At 43.7% G+C, this 17,463-nt stretch overlaps 1 long non-coding RNA gene across 1 annotated transcript in view; it reads right to left on the bottom strand.

Annotated features, from left to right (window-relative positions):
* Positions 1–3,020: 3,020 nt before the first annotated feature.
* The window catches only part of LOC137504886 (uncharacterized), a 101,602-nt gene continuing 87,159 nt past the window's right edge, over positions 3,021–17,463 (bottom strand). Inside the window, exon 5 of the long non-coding RNA XR_011019516.1 lies at positions 3,021–3,850. This is a non-coding gene — a long non-coding RNA (uncharacterized lncRNA). The remainder of the gene's footprint in view (positions 3,851–17,463) is intronic.

The following is a 17,463-nucleotide window of genomic DNA, read 5'->3' as shown; positions in this document are numbered from 1 at the left end:
TGCCGTTACAATTAGGAGCGATCCTCTCTACGATCATCAAAGGGGAAAGAATAACAAAAATACAAACAGCTGACAGGGCTGCCTCCTCCTCCACAATGGTATATGCTAACTGTGCGTCAGTAAGGTTTCTCTCCCGACGCCACTCCTTCACTGAATGTGGCTAATGCACTATCCTAATTGACTTTAATTCTACAACAGTACAAGCTCAATACATTGCTCCACTTAGAAAAAGGTTATATGGAATGATCGTATAATAAGACAATTCACCATACTGCCCCTTTAAGGATAGTGAAAACCTTTGGCTAAATAAGTGGGTATGTGAGCAGGTAAAATGCTACATAATATAGCAACATAACTGTAGAGAAATAAGAATTTGAGTGTGGGGAAGTTGTAGTTATGGATTAGGCGAATATTGCTTGGTGGGGGAGTATATACCTGGGGTTGGGCTTGCCCAAAACAATCATTTATGATTTAATTAATCATTTATTCACAGAGGTGCCAAGCTTTGATTGGACCCCGTGCTGTGTGATACTCCTGTTGCTTATTGCCTGATGAAGCGGGCTTTGACCTGCGAAACGCGTTGCCACTTGTTTTAGGAGTATGTGAATAAATTGTGTTTTACTTCAATCAACAGCAGTTGTGTCTGTTTTGGGGCTGGCAGGTCCACCACCGTCACCCTAACATTTTAAACGTTTTTAGTGATTTTTACCCTTCTGGCGCCTCTGTACATCTCTCTATATATCAAGATATCCACCCTTGGTGGAAGGGTGTTACACCCTCCTTTTTCTTCTATCTACAGAGAGCGACTTCTTAGTCCTGAGTGGGGACAGGCTTGTTCTCCCCACCTGCTTCTACAGTGGTTACCTTGGAGCTAACCCAGGTTTGTATGTATAATACTTACATTTCACATATTCTCTCCCATTCTCCAATACATACTACACTATATTGGGCTCTCGGTTTTCTGTTATTTATGATTGTATCTATCTTCCTACTCCTAAAAAAATGACCCTTTTATTTAGATATCCCATAATTTTATTTTATGTCTAAACATTTGCAAAGTACATTTAATTTTCTATTGTCTCTACTGAATAGCAGTCTATCAAGGGTCACAGATCTAAAATAAATTAACTATTGACCTTTTTTATCTATACACTGCTGACAAAAGCTATTTTTAGTAGGAAAGAGTTTTATGGCTAAAGTTTCATATCAGTGAGGGAAAGGGTATAATCCAAAAGCGTCTGACAAGAGAGAAACTGTCACTTGCATGCCTGAAAGTTAACTCTTGAGAAGTCTTGTAGGCGTGGATGGAAATGAGGAATGTGTGGGGTGGTCAGATGGAGATCATTGGAGGACAAGAGGGGCAGGCAGGTACTTATCTGTAGACAAGCTCAGAGATCTACATCTCTGAGCTTGTCTACAGATAAATACCTGCCTGTCCCTCTTGTCCTCCAATGATCTCCACCTGACCACCCCACACATTCCTCATTTCCATCCACGCCTATAAGACTTCTCAAGAGTCGCCCCCACTCTGGGGAACTCCCTTCCACCCCCCCCCCCCCCCCACACACACACACACACACACACAGACTCTCCCCTTCCTTCATCAACACCTTCAAGCAAGCCTTTAAAGCACACTTCTTTAAAATGACCTCCCCCCCCCCAATCTACCACGCTTTAACTCTTTCAGCCAAGCACCTTTTCCACAGCCCTACCTTATGTGTTCCTCCCCACCCTTTACATTGCTAGCTTTTGGCAGGATCTCTCTCTTATGCACAAATTTCTAAACCCCACACAGAATCTTAAAACTGATTTAGAAGCAGATAGGTAGCCAGTGTAGGGCTTCAAAAAAGGGAGAAGTGGAAGCAGAGTGGTGAGAAGAATAGATGAGTCTAGCTGCTGCATTCATGACTGATTGAAGGTGTGCACTGCATTTCAAGGGGAGGCCAGACAGTAGGGCATTGCAATAGTCAAGGCGGGAGATGATGAGGGCATGGATAGTGCTGTTGATCGTGATGTGAATATCCGGGAGGGGTGGTGCAGTACCACCCTTTAGACACAATTTTTTATCAGAATACAATGCTATTTTATTTTGTTTGCCTAGACACTTTGGAGTTAAGGTGCCCATACATCTCTAAACTTGGCGGCCTATCGATCATCTGATTGGATAATTATTATCCAATAAGATAAAAATTGGTGCTGCCAAGAGCATGCCCGCTCGATGATGCAACCATCGGGCCAAAATGCACCGCATGCTTTGCACCGGCAGCATTTATGCCGCTAATAGAAGAGCAGGGACTCTCAAAGACGGATGGGCACTGCGCGGTAATGTATAAATGCACATGTACATTTATACGCTAGGGGGTCAGTGGTGATGCGGCAGACACGGCGGACTTGGCATATTCCCGAGAGATTTCATGCTGAAATTGATCAGGAAATGGCCTGCGGAGTATGGGTAGCAGATAGATCTCCCTCTAATCAGATTTCCTCAGAGAGAGATTTGTCTCTTGGCCGAATCTTCCCATCATCTCTAGATGTAAGGTTACCTTTAGCACAGACCTTTACTCAGGCTCTTAATTAACATCTACATAACCGTCTCAGTTACCTAGATTGAGTTAAGTTAATGGTTAGCTATACATATAAAAAATGCCTAGGAAGCTTTTTCACTTTCAAGAAGTGAAGAAACTACTGTGTAGAGCCTCGTACACACACCTGACTAAAGTCAGCTAAGTGGGCTGATAATGATAAGCGTGAGTACAGCACCCCCGACCACCACTTTGCAAGCAATCTGGGCTGATTGACTTGGACAAGTGGCGGCCAACTTTGTGCACGCAGCTCCCCCCATGTGACATCATGCACGTGCCACTCTGTCACCCCCTCCGTATAGCAACAGAACGCATTGTCAGCTACACAGCTGACACTTGTTTGTACAGGCCGACCTAGCGATGTCGCCCAAGTGGATCTGTTTATAATCCCTGATGGAGGACATGAGTCAAAGGTGTGTACGCACCTTACGACTGATGAAACATCTTCTAGAACAGAAAAAGTTGTCCAGTTGGATGCTGAAAAGGCCTGTTGGTACACAAACGTGTAACGTGAGCATTGTACTCTCTGTCACTAAAAATGCACCTTGCTGCAGAGAACACTGTCCCTGTCTGTCTCTGTGATGGGAGCACATAGGGAAGAGAAGCAGAAAACTTGTAATTCAGACCCCTTCAGCTCTCCTTCTCTGAGCACTGGGAAGCTCTTTGGGAGTCATTCAATATGTAAGATAGTCTAGGAAAACTCATCTTTTCATGTGAAGAATGTAGTAGCTTGAGTGAGACATTTCTTGCAATCCTATATTGGTGAAGCAAGGAATAAAGTTAGAGCAAAAATGAAAGAACCCCACTGAGAATTAGTTAGTGATGTGATATGGTCTAAGTACTGTGAAAAGTTAAAACAATGAAAGGAGCGCAATAGGATAGTACTGCAGCTGTAAGGTGGGCTGGCTCCAAAGCCCAAAGTGAAGATCAATAAAAACAAAGTACCTCAGCGCAGAAATCAACCACTCTGCTGATTAGCAGTGATTCAGGGAATGATAGCAAAACAGTACCTGTCTCGATGGTTTCCCACCTCAGGATCCACACAATGTGCCCAGGAGTGTTACTTTACTTGCTGTAATCCCGACATCCAAGGGCTGAACTGCTAGAATAGCAGCAGCACCGTCCGCCGTACGAGCTCCGCTCTCTGGTGCAGCTGGGTGGCTTCCCCGATCACGTGACTGCCCGAACTTCCGGCTTCCGCTCTCTTGCATGTCACATTGGTTGTCGGTGGCTGCTGACTAGATGTCAGAGTACTGCAGCGCTCAGAGCTGTAATAGAATAAGTGGCAATAGTGCTATACAAAGCCAGCCACACACGGGGGAGCTACTTACTAGACATATTCTTGTTTATTTAGCATTATTGCAGCGTAGCCTCCACTACCCGACTCGAGTTTCGGTTCTCGCCTTCGTCAGGGGTGTGGCTACATGATTAGGAGGTTACTTTTATAAACACAACTCCTCCCTTCACATTCTTCAGGGAGTTAGCACAAATTGAAATAAAAACCAATAAAATCAAATTAAGACATATGTGTACACTAAAACCATAAAAGCACAACAAATTTCTACACAATTAAAAAATATAATAAAAATGCTTCAGACATTATAAGCAGCACAATAAACAGCGAGTGAATCTACAATCCAGGACTTATTCCAATTCATTCATCCTTTATGAAACAGTTCAGATCGATATTAGCATTGAGACCGTTGGGTGCAAGAGTTTGTAGTTGGAAAATCCAACAGGTCTCCAGCTGCGATAAGGACTTTATCACACTGCCCCCTCTCCAATGTGGTTTTATCAAATCGATTCCGTAACATCGGATACGTAGGATCAGGGTCAGGGACACTGTGTGCTTTTTTCTCAGGGTGCCCTATGTTATAGATATGTTCAGAGCATCTTTTCTTCACACGTCTGCCCGTGCGGCCCACATATTGCAGGCCGCACGGACACTCCAATACATATACTACATTGATTGAATTGCATGTTATAAATTGGTCAATAACAAATCTCTTGCCACTATGAGTGGAAGTAAAAGTAGTCATCTTGCAGCCGCCATATTCACTAATTTTGCACTTGTTCAGTTTTTTACAGGGGAAAAAGTCTTTCAGCGTAGGGAACATAGGTGGTCTTACTCTCTTAATGCAATTTTTTACAATTTTGTCCCCCAAGTTCTGTGGCCTCCTGTAAATTATCTTAGGTTTCTCTGGTAGTACAGGGCCTATAATAGGGTCCTCCTTCAAGATACCCCAGTTCTCGGTAAGCATCTTCTTCATTTTTCTATGATCCCGAGAATATGTAGTGATAAAGGAGAACTCCGATTTGGCAGTGGATGGTGTGGCCACAGGGGCTTTTTTCTTTAATCTAACCTCTATACCTTCCTTCAATACTTTCAGCCTCTCATTTTGAATCAGATCTCTAATGTAACCCTTTTCAATAAATCGATGTTGTAGGGTCTCTGATTGCATCCAATAGTCTGAGTCTTTTTTGCAATTCCTGCGCACCCTACAAAATTGGCCTCTAGGAATGTTCTGTAGCCAAGGGGTATGATGACAGCTGGTCGAATCAATATACGAATTTCTGTCACTCTCCTTAAAATAGCATTTAGTCTTCAATTCCCCATTTTCAATAAAAAATATTCAAATCCAAAAAATGTACATCAGTTTTGCTATAACTGACAGAGAATTCCAAATTCCAGTTGTTACTATTAATGGATGTAATGAATGAGGTTAGAGAGGTTTTGTCCCCCTGCCATATGAATAGACAGCCGTCTATAAATATTTTCCAAAACACTCCCACTCAAAAATGTACAGGTTCGCTATACTTGGTGCATGCTTGGCCCCCATAGCCACTCCCCTTTTCTGCAAATAAAAAGAACCCTCAAACCAAAAATAATTACAGGACATGGAAAAATCCTAAAGTTTACAAATTAAATCTGCTTGTTCCCTGGGTATATTATTCGTACCCCCCAAGTGCAAAGCAATGCTCTCAGTACTGTGAAAAGCACTATGGAAACCATGTCACAACCATAGAAATGCATAATAAAATAAAAAATCACTTTTAAATCATTCTTTATGCGCATACTAAGCATTTAAAATGAGCGTGGACATTTTCCCTAATAAAAATCTGCAGTGTTAGCAGAACAAAGGCTGAAAGACAACAGTTCCCTTTAAGTAAATACACAAGTTTCAAAATACAGGGTCCATGTTTATTCGCAGATTTCATGATCTGTTCTTTGGCCCTGAATTAGCAAACTGTTATAAACAAGCTGCAAATAATAGGTTATGTTTATCTATGTAAATGGCATTTACCTAAAATGTCACTTTACTCCAACAAATCCCCCCAAACACATTTCATCTACAAAAACGACAGGATCCTCTATTCTCATATAAAACAAGAACTAATGCTAAACACAATGCTATTGTGGATTTTGTACAGCTTTGCCCTATTAAAGGACAACTGTAGTGAAAGGTATATGAAGGCTGCCATTTTTATTTCCTTTTAAAGCGGTATCGTCACCATAAGAATAAAATTTCAACAGCAACTGGTCTGAGTGTATTAAGTGATAAAGATGCTAATCCTGCATTCAAAACTTGCAAAACTTTTTCTGCTGTTATGATTTGGAGTTATCACATACTTAAGGAGCACTGGCTCTTTAGTAGTCGGTGCCAAAGAATTGCATGCTGGGGGTCCTTTTTATCTATAATGTATTCCTCCTCTTTCCTTTATTTCCCTGCCAGCTGCTTATCTGAAACCTAATCCCCTACTCACTTGTGTTTACAAGCAAGGCTGAGGCGACTCAGCGATTGGAGGAGACAAGAAAAAAAGTAAAGCGCTGAAATGACATCACGAGTTAGCCTTAACTGTGGGCAAAAGACATGGCCCCCACCAGGAACAGAATTCTCGTCATTTACTATATAACATTCACTGAAATCAAAACGTGGACAGTACAATACATGTGTTATGTAAGTAGATCAAGTGTTTATCTACTTCCATATGCGTTTTTTTTCCCTGGCGTAGTATGGCTGATCCTACTGCTTTAAGCAATACCAATTGCCTGGAAGCCCTACTGGTCTATTTGGCTGCATTAGTGTTTGAATCACACCTGAAACAAGCATGAAGCTAATCTTGTCAGATCTGACAAAATGCCAGAAACAACACCTGATCTGCTGCATGCTTGTTGAGGGTCTATGGCTAAAAGTATTAGAGGCCGAGGATTAGCAGGATAGCCAGGTAACTGGTACTGCTTAAAAGGAAATACTAAATACTAAAAGTAAATATGGCATCCTCCATACACCTCTCACTACAGTTGTCCTTTAAAGCTCTTGTCCACACAAAAAAATACTGTTAAGCTAATGTCTTCTTCTTACCAGATAATAAAAAGACAATAGATACCTTCAATTCAGCGGGCACGTGGATGACACTGAATCACGTTTACAAGATCACACCTGAAGCTAACCATTGTTTTTTAAGTATACCAAGTACCTAGGTGCTCCTATGTGCAGCAATCAAACTAAATTAATCTCCCCCTGAGAGTTAAAATTCCTGTGCATTCCCAAAGCATGCCAGGACTGTGCATTGCATGCCGGTTAATGTAGTTCATTGATATGGTTACATCTTCTGGCCAGGTGATGTAATGAGATCAATGGGAACTACGTCTCCTAGCATGCATCACAAATCCCCGGAATCCGTTGAGGCATCCAGGGATGCACAATATAGTTTTCAACCTGCGGTTCTGCAGCACCCAGTGAGAGAATATAGAGGCCTTCATATAGGCGGGGCCTACAAAAAAGCCCACTCAGTTTCGTTTGACATATTTTTACAATTTTGTGCTAAGTTCCCTTTAAATTTTCAGGGAGAAAGACATCAAAAGACTTGAAAAAAACAGAGAAAGAACAATAGGCACAAATTGCTCCACCACATTAGACTATTAAACTAAGTCAGGATTGCATTGAAAGAGTAGTACCAATTTATGAAAAGTATGCAAAGGTTTTGGTGTTTCACATGGTGGATTCCAGGAATACCTAGTTGGTAAGCAAAGGGAGACCAGGAGCCCAATGGTGCACTATTGTTAGTTATAGGAGTAATTTGTAAGTATATAGCTTTATACTTACCAGGATTTGTTGCAGATCCCTGCAACCACCGTAAAAGCTTTTGGGTAATAAACCGTCCCTGCTCAGCTTTCCAGGTCCTGCTGGATGCTGGATGGTCGCTCTCCTAGATGTATTTTTGGGTAAAACTATTAACTCCCAGAAGAAGTCTGACTGGGAATTTGTGTGGATGGAGGCGCCCAGATTATTGAATAAAAGGTAATAAAAATCGTAAAAATCTTGCCTCTCCACAAGATAGGACATGATAAGAGACACCCATACTCTAATGCACAATTGTTCCAAGGCACTGTGTATTGACCTGAGGAAGCAGGCTAGTACCGTGAAACATGTTGTCTATCTGTGTTGTGAATAAAAACTTTTTCCATTTGAACTGGTGTCCTATCTTCAGGAGAGGTAAGAGAACACCTCTGTTTTTATGATTTTTATGACCTTTTATCCAATAATTTGGACGCCTCCATCATCACAAATTCCTATGTTTTAAAAAAGTTTTGACTGATTACACACTTACATAATTAATACCTATTTAAGTAAGTCATTCCTCCCAAATTGAGTAAAATTTATCAGAAAGAATCTAAACTGAAATAATGCATTTTTCCCATTAACATAATGACTTCCACCCTCCCCTTCACTAGCTGTATGGAAAGGGTGCTGGACTTCCAGTGTTTAGTGATCCCCAGAAGGCTCCAATAAAAAAAAATCTACATAATTTGTGGAAGACACTCAGGATATCTGAGTTGGGAGCAAGTAGTGGAGCCAGAAGCAGGACAATTGGGCCTGGAGAGCTGCAGAACTTTAGGCACCGCCATAGGCACCCATACAAATATTGTTTACAGCAGGACATTTGGGTGCCTATTATAAACTTTGTTTGTATGGGTGCCTATGATGGCACCTAATATTTAGCTTTTTTTGCAGCGTGTTTGCAACTCAGGGGGGATGGTTAAAGTTAGGTGTCGGGGGGGGGGGGGAGGGGCTTAAGGTTAGGCATCAGGAAGGGGGAGTTTAAGGTTAGGCGATGGGGGGGGGGAGGAGGTGGCTAGGCATTGGAAAGGGGGGGTGTCCAGTGTGAGAGAAGTATTAGGTTTAGCTGTTGTAAATGAACCATAAAATCATTGTAAAATGAACCCTACTCCCCCATGTCCATGCATTGAAAATTCTCAGCTGTCCTACTGGTGCGACTCCTGGTGTCCTCCGCTATCACCCCGTTACCACGACTGCTGTACCACGAGGCAGGTGCAGCACATCACAACTGTGCCTGGTGCTACATGGTACAGGCATGCACGGTAATGAGAGTGGAGGGACATCTAACATTTGGGGGGAATTCGGTCAAAGGCTTGTTGCCTATATTGAATGCAGTACCAATCAAGCAATTTTGACCAAGATTTTCCAGCACATCTGATCAATGCATTCCACCAATTTTGTCCAAAAATCTATCAAATCATCGATCGGGCACACACCGATTTTCATCCAATTTGCGAAATCGCTTGATATACGGCCACCTTTAGTGCATGAAGGGTGCACATCCTGCTGTCTACTTTCTTCTCCGTTTTGGCCATTGAATGGTTGGGAACCTAAATGAAATTTGCTATTACAGTGCATAACTTTCAGCACAAGCCAGTTATCCAAATCAACATTGCCATTTTATTATAAAGCTTCAAACTTTTTAACTTACGTAAACATTTTTATGTTTTTTTAAATATAAATGTTGAATGAGGTGGTGTCAATGGTGCGCTTCTGTGTGTGACGCCTACTGCATCAAGGGCTTTTGCTTCTAATTTAGGTTATTTTTCATACTGGTTGAAGTTTGAAAAGCATGTATTGTTGTTGTATCTGTTCATCATTTGCTGTAAAAATAGTTTCCCTTAACCACTTGATGACCCACCCTTTACCCCCCCTTAAGGACCAGCGCTGTGTTTAGTGATCTGTGCTGGGTGGGCTGCAGCCCCCAGCACAGATCAGGTAGCAGGCAGAGAGATCAGATTGCCCCCCTTTTTTCCCCACTAGGGGGATGATGTGCTGGGGGGGTCCGATCTCTCCTGCCTGCGTGTGGCTGGCGGGGGGGGCACCTCAAAGCCCCCCTCCGCGGCGAAATTCCCCCCTCCCTCTCCTACCTGCTCCCCCCCCCGGAGATCGGGGCTGCACAGGACGCTACCCGTCCTGTGCAGCCAGTGACAGGCTGTCCCCTGTCACATGGCGGCGATCCCCGGCCGCTGATTGGCCGGGGATCGCCGATCTGCCTTACGGCGCTGCTGCGCAGCAGCGACGTACAATGTAAACAAAGCAGATTATTTCCGCTTGTGTTTACATTTAGCCTGCGAGCCGCGATTGGCGGCCCGCAGGCTATTCACGGAGCCCCCCGCCGTGAATTGACAGGAAGCAGCCGCTCGCGCGAGCGGCTGCTTCCTGATTAATCAGCCTGCAGCTGGCGACGCAGTACCGTTATGAGTGCGCGGTCGGCAAGTGGTTAAAGGAGACAATTAGCCTAGCTCCTTGAAATACAGCTGGGTGTTATTAATGAATACAGTAATTTGTCATCCATTTGCAGCATTGTTTTTGCTGCAACTACCTAGGATAACAACAGCCATCAGTTTTACACGGCATACAGTCTATATAATGACAGCATGAATCAGTGGAGATCTGATCTGTCCATCACAAGGGTGAGTGTGTAGTATGAAGTGCTTGAATTGATGCTATGCAGTAAAACAACGTCAACATTTGATGGTCCTCCTCATTGACTATATTGATATTTGGTACTTTTACTCTTAGATACATCTCCATACCTTTCCTTTTTATGTTGGAGCTGAAATGTGACACTGACGTTGTCTACGCTGCCCTATGGTATGAACAGTGACTGAGTGTTGTACTGTAATATTGACACTGACTATGGGTTACTGATAGTGATAAACAGACACTACCTAAAAACCTGTTTTGGGACACTGAAAGCAACAGGGCCATATTGTGATACTGACACTGACTGCAAGCCGAACTGCGGTGCTGACTGGTGACTGTGCTGGGACACTGGTTAGGGCTGCATAAAACCATTGGCGTTGTCTGTCACCATATAATGGTGACAGTTACTGTAGTCACACTGAGATGCTGACATTGCCCATGGCTGTATTGTGACACTGGCTGGTAACATAAAATGACACTGATATATTGACTGGGGGCTATACTGAGACCCAGACTGCGGCAGAATGAGCGACACTGACAGTGCAGTACTCAGTCACTGTCCATACCATATGGCAGCCTAGAGACTGTCAGTGTCACATTTTAGCTCCGACATAAAAAGGACAAGTATTTAGATGTATCTAGGAGTAATAGTACCAAATATCAATATAGTCAATGAGGACCATCAAATGTTGATGTTGTTTTACTGCATAGCATCAATTCAAGCACTTCATACTACACACTCACCCTTGTCATGGACAGATCAGATCTCCACAGATTCTTACTGTCATTGTAAAGACTGGATGCCATGTACAGTAAAACTGATGGCTGTTGTTATCCGAGGTAGTTGCAGCAAAAACAATACTGCAAATGGATGAACGATTACTGTATTCATTAGTAACACCCAGCTGTAATTCAAGGAGCTAGGCTAAGTGTCTCCTTTAACCACTTGAGGACTGCAGGGCTAAACCCCCCTAGTGACCAGACCATTTTTAGTTAAAAAAAAGGCCACTGCAGCTTTAAGGCCAAGCTGCAGGGCCGCACACCATAGCACACAAGTGATCCCCCCCCCTTTTCTCCCCACCAACAGAGCTCTCTGTTGGTGGGGTCTGATCGCTCCCCCATGTTTATTTTTTTTAAATTAATATTTTTGTTTGTGTTTTTTTTTAAAAAAAGACCTGTTCCTTTAAAATCCTTCCTTCCCTCCCTCCCTTCCCCCAGCCAGCCAATCACGGCGATCAGCTCTCATAGACTTCTGCCTATGAGAGCCGATCGCTCTCTTGTCCCCCAGGGGGACAGCCGTGTCACACGGCTGTCCCCAGTGCAGTGCTGCTGCTGATCACAGCGCTGCATCATATAAATAGACGGCGTGATCGCCATCTAACAGTCTCCCGAGCGGCAATAGCCGCTCGGAGACTGAAGGCGGGGCGGAGCTCCGCCCCCCAAGCAGGAGATGCGCGCACAGCGTGCGCGCGATCTCCTGCAAATGTAAGCCCCAGGACTTTATGCCAATCGGCGTTAGGCGGTCCTGGGGCTGCCGCCGTGGCCACGCCCATTGGCGTGACGTGGTCGGAAACAGGTTAAGGGAAACTGTTTTTACAGCAAAAAGGGAACAGATACAATAACAATACATGCTTTTCAAACTTCAATTAGTTTAATGAGTATGAAAAATAAATTAGAAGCAAAAGCCCTTGCAGTAGACGTCACACACACGCACCATTGGCACCACCTCATTCAACATTTACTGTATATTTAGAAAAACATAAAAAATCTTTACGTAGGTTAAAAAGTTTGAAGCTTTATAATAAAATGGCAATGTTGATTTGGATAACTGGCTTGTGCTGAAAAGTTATGCACAGTAATAGAAAATTTAATTTGTGTTCCCAACCATTCAATGGCCAAAATGGAGAAGAAAGTAGACAGCAGGATGTGCACCCTCCCCATACACTATAGGTGGCCGTATATCAAGCGATTTTGTTAATTGGATGAAAATCGGTGTGTGCCCGATTGATGATTCGATTGATCTTTGGAGGAAATAGGTGGAATGCATTGATCAGATGTGCTGGAAAATCTTGGTCAAAAGTGCTTGATTGGTACTGCATTCAATATCGCATTCAATATAGGCAACAAGCCTTTGACCGAATTCCCCCCAAATGTTAGATGTCCCTCCACTCTCATTACCGTGCATGCCTGTACCATGTAGCACAAGGCACAGTTGTGATGTGCTGCACCTGCCTCATGGTACAGCAGTCGTGGTAACGGGGTGATAGCGGAAGACACCAGGAGTCGCACCAGTAGGACAGCTGAGAATTTTCAATGCATGGACATGGGGGAGTAGGGTTCATTTTACAGTGATTTTATGGTTATCTTACAACAGCTAAACCTAATACTTCTCTCACACTGGACCCTCCCCCTTCCTAAAGCCTAACCCCTCTTCACCCCAACACCTAACCTTAAACCTTAAATCTCCCTTCCTGATCCCTAACCTTAACCCTTCCCACACCTAAACTTAAGCCCCCTCCCCCCCATCCCACAGACACCTAACCTTAACCATCTGCCCTGAGTTGCAAACACATTGCAAAAAAGGCTAAATATTGGGTGCCATCATAGGCACCCATACAAATAAAAATTATATCAGGCACCCAAATGTCCTGCTGTAAACAATATTTGTATGGGTGCCTATGGCGACGCCTAAAGTTCTGCAGCTCTCCAGGCCCAGTTGTCCTGCTTCTGGCTCTACTACTTGCTCCCAGCTCAGATATCCTGAGTAGAGATGGCCCGAACATAACATTTTGGGTTTGCGAACGCGAACTTCCGCAAAGGTTTACATACATGCAATCCCAGTGAACTGCCATAGACTTCAATGAGCAGGCGAATTTTAAAACCTGTAAAGACTTTCTGGCCACAAAAGTGATGGAAAAGTTGTTTCAAGGGGTTTAACACCTGGACTGTGGCATGCTGGAGGGAAATCCATGCCAAAAGTCCCACCAAAAATGACGGAGTTGACACAGCTATGTTTTAATCGCTAAAGAGCAGAAATCATATTACATTCCTATAAATAATGCACTGGAGTGGTACTCTGTGCCTGCAACTTAATGTGGCCACAATAGCAGTAGTGTGCACAGCTCTGGGTGTCAGTGGGCTGTAGAGTGTCACACACAGAGAAATGCAATAGTACTATATGGATACAGTGAAAAATAATGCACTGGAGTGGTACTCGGTGCCTGCAAATTAAAGAGGAACTCCAGTGAAAATAATGTCGTAAAAAAAGTGCTTCATTTTTTACCATAATTATGTATAAATTATTTAGTCAGTGTTTGCTCATTGTAAAATCTTTCCTCTCCCAGATTCACATTCTGACATGTATTACATGGTGACATTGTTACTGTGGGCAGGTTATGTAGCTGCTCCTAGCTGTTTTGGCTGTTAGAGACAGCTGTAAACAGCCATTTCCTGTCTGTGAACATTGTTACATTGTGGCAGTTTGCCCAGGGTACCGCGGTACCCAAAGCTTCTTGTGGGAGGGGTTTCAGCACAAAATCAGTCATACAGCGCCCCCTGATGGTCTGTTTGTGAAAATCATTATATTTCTCATGTAAAAGGGGGTATCAGCTACTGATTGGGATAAAGTTCAATTCTAGGTTGGAGTTTCTTTTTAATGTGGCAACAAATAGCAGAAGTGTGCACAGCTATGGGTGTCAGTGGGTTGTGGAGTGTCAAACACACAAAAAAACACAGGAGACCAATGTACTAGTCCTCAAAAAGGCTATTTGGGGTGCTTTCAGCAAGTAGTCAGTGATGAACAAGAACACAGGCCTAACTAATGCATTCCCTGCCTATCTGCAGCAAGTCTAGCCCTACTCTCACTAACAGCAGCCAGAAGAGAATGAATCCAATATGGCCACCGCGACTGCTTTTTAATAGGGGGTGTGGGGGTCCTGGAGAGGATGCTAGCTGACTGGCTGCCATGTGTCTTCTGACTGTGAGGTAAGGGGTCAAAATTTAGCTCAATGATAATGGATAGGGGTCGGGTCGAACATGCCAAATGTTCGCTGTTCGCCACGGACGCCAACAGCGGAAATTCACTGGAAACTGCAGACGGTAAACAGTTCAACACCCTTTCCATACAGCTAGTGAAGGGGAGGGTGGATGTCATTATGTTAATGGGAAAAATGCATTATTGCAGTTTAGATCTTTCTGATAAATTTTACTCAATATGGGAGGAATGGCTTACTTAAATAGGTATACTATTAATTATATAAATGTGTAATCTGTCAACACTTTTTGAAAACTGGGAATTGGTGATGATGGAGGTGTCCAAATTATTGGATAAAAGGTTATAAAAATCATAAAAACAGAGGTGCTCTCTTACCTCTCCAGAAGATAGAACACCATTTCAACTGTAAAAAGTTTTTATACAAAACACAGATAGACAACACGTTTCACGGTACTAGCCTGCTTCCTCAGGTCAATACATAGTGCCTTGGAACAATGTGCTTTAGAGTATGGGTGCCTCTGATCATGTCCTATCATGTGGAGAGGTAAGATTTTTACAATTTTTATTACCTTTTATTCAATAATTTGGGCACCTCCACCACCACAAATTCCCGGTCAGACTTTCTCTGGGAGGTAATAGTTTTACCCAAAAATACATCTAGGAGAACGACCATCCAGCATCCGGCAGGACCTGGAAAGCTGAGCAGGGACGGTTTATTCCCCAAAAGCTTTTACGGTGGTTGCAGGGATGTGCAACCCATCCTGGTGAGTATAAAGCTATATACTCCCATAACTAATAATAGTACACCATTGGGCTCCTGGTCTCTCTTTGCTTACCAACTAGGTCTTCCTGAAATTGGTACTACTCTATCAATGCAATCTTGACTTAGTTAAATGGTCTAATGTGGTGGAGCCAGGGGCAGATTTACAACTCAGGGACCCATAGCCACAGGCATTCTGGTACCCTAAACTCCACCACTGACCACAGGCCACACCCCAAGTAAGAATATTCTAAACTCTCAGTTTTGGTGGCAAGATGGCGGAGTGAGAAGACATGTGGCGCTGAGCTCCTCCACACCAAATCCTGATACTGCCATCCTGCTGTATGGTTGCGGGTTACCTTAACCCAGGGAGGCTCCGGACCGCACCTGGGACTCCCCAGTATGACTGGTAGATCAAAACAGGCACAGGAAAGTGATTTAATTGGCGCCCGCCATAGCCACTGAGCACCTGCATTGTGCAGAACGCTGGTGACTGCAAGGCGAGTGGTGCTATCCACAGCTGCGAGAGGAGAGGAACAAAGGAATTCCGGTTGCCAGGAGCCTGGTCCCTGGCTCAAAGGGACAAAGCCTGCGAGCTGGGACACCCATATGGGCTAACCAGCACTACACTGAGGTGAGATCATTCTACGGTCGGCTGGCCACTTTTCATAATCCACACACTGAGTGCGCTTTCTCCCACTTTGTCTCCATATATCCTAGCCGTCCTGCATGGAAATTGAGAGCTGCACCAACTATACACAGCACAACTCTGATCGCTCCTCCTGAACCTCCGGAAGTTCAATCTACTTCACATAAATAGTGGGCTCCTGTCCTAGGGGGCTTACATACGTTACTGCAACACTGGGCTCTATCTGTGCCTCTGTTATGCTATTCACTCTTTAAGATGAGATTCATGATGGTAAAACTGTTTGTTTTAGTTTTGGGGGGCTCTGGGCGGGGTCTGAGGTTGCTTTCTGCTTGCTGGGGACTCTGCATATCATACAGTTACTAGTAGTTGTTTTATGTGGCTGGAGGGCACGCCTGAAGTGCCACTTAGGTCCGGTAAGAGTTTGGTTATGGGATGTAATTTGCTTCAAGTTGGGGAAGTAACAGAGTGGGTTAGGGATTTTTACAGTTCAGTACACCTCAATTTATATGTATTCTACACGCGGGCATCCGTCTGTGGTCAGCTCCTCAAATTGTAATGTACATTTGGCTAAAATATCTTCTGTGTCACAGCCATGGCAGCTAATACACAATCTTTATCAATCATTACTTGGAATGTGAGGGGCATAAATAACAAGGTAAAAAGATCCATGTTTCTGAATTACTTAAAACAGCGGCGCCCTCATGTCTGTCTGCTACAGGAGATGCACCTACATGGCAGCCGTATGTTAGCAGTCAAGAAGTCATGGGTTGCCGCCCATTATCACTCCACATATTCATCGTACTCTCATGGGGTATGCATATTAATTAATAAATCTCTGTCATTTGAGCTGCTGACTCTCAAGCTCGACACTCGCGGCAGGTATATTGTTATGCATGCCAAACTCGAATCGATAGACTATGTTATTGTAAATGTATATATTCCTCCTCCTGCTGATCTTACCCTTTTACAGGAACTGGTCACTATTATTGGTCAATTCCCAGTTGCCAAATAAATCCTTGCTGGAGACCTGTGAGGCTTGGTGGTGTATTCTCCACAGTCAGCATGCAGCGCATGAGCTGGCGTGGAGGAGGTACACACACCAGCACAAGGAAACAGGCTATCCCTAGTATAGTGGAGGGGAGGACTGACTCCAATAGGAGATTGTGGCGCACAGAGCCGGTGCAGATCTGACAGCCACAAACAATGCTTTCGTTATAATGTCTCAGCGCAAAGTAGCGCTGAGCGCATAAACCAGAACTGAGGAGATCAGGACAGGTAGACAGAATGAACGCTTGCTAGCTAGCGGCTACTTAGCGACAGCAAGCGTCCAAAACAAGACAGACTGGAATGAGGCAGCCAATGCGATTGCAGCGATGGCGTGCCTCACAAAGACAGGACAGGATAGTCAGGAAATAGCAGGATCAAGATAGATGAACGTAACACAGACAAATATACAATAAGTATGTTTTTCTAGCGTATTACAATTACAGCTATCAATGAAACTATTTGTAACGTCTGACTAACATATGTATATATCGGCAATGAACCGATATATGACATAAGCAGGAATGCTGACTAGGACTGGAGTAATACAGGGAACAGGACTCAGAAGGATTCGCTATCTCTTCGCAGAGATGAACGCAATCCACAAACGGTAACAGAACAGGATTCAGAAGGATTCGTTATCTCTTCGCAGAGATGAACGC

This window comes from Hyperolius riggenbachi, chromosome 1, assembly GCF_040937935.1.
Source record: "Hyperolius riggenbachi isolate aHypRig1 chromosome 1, aHypRig1.pri, whole genome shotgun sequence".
Taxonomy (NCBI): domain Eukaryota; kingdom Metazoa; phylum Chordata; class Amphibia; order Anura; family Hyperoliidae; genus Hyperolius; species Hyperolius riggenbachi.
Note: the sequence above shows the minus strand (reverse complement) of the source record. Positions and strands in the feature narration are given on the sequence as shown.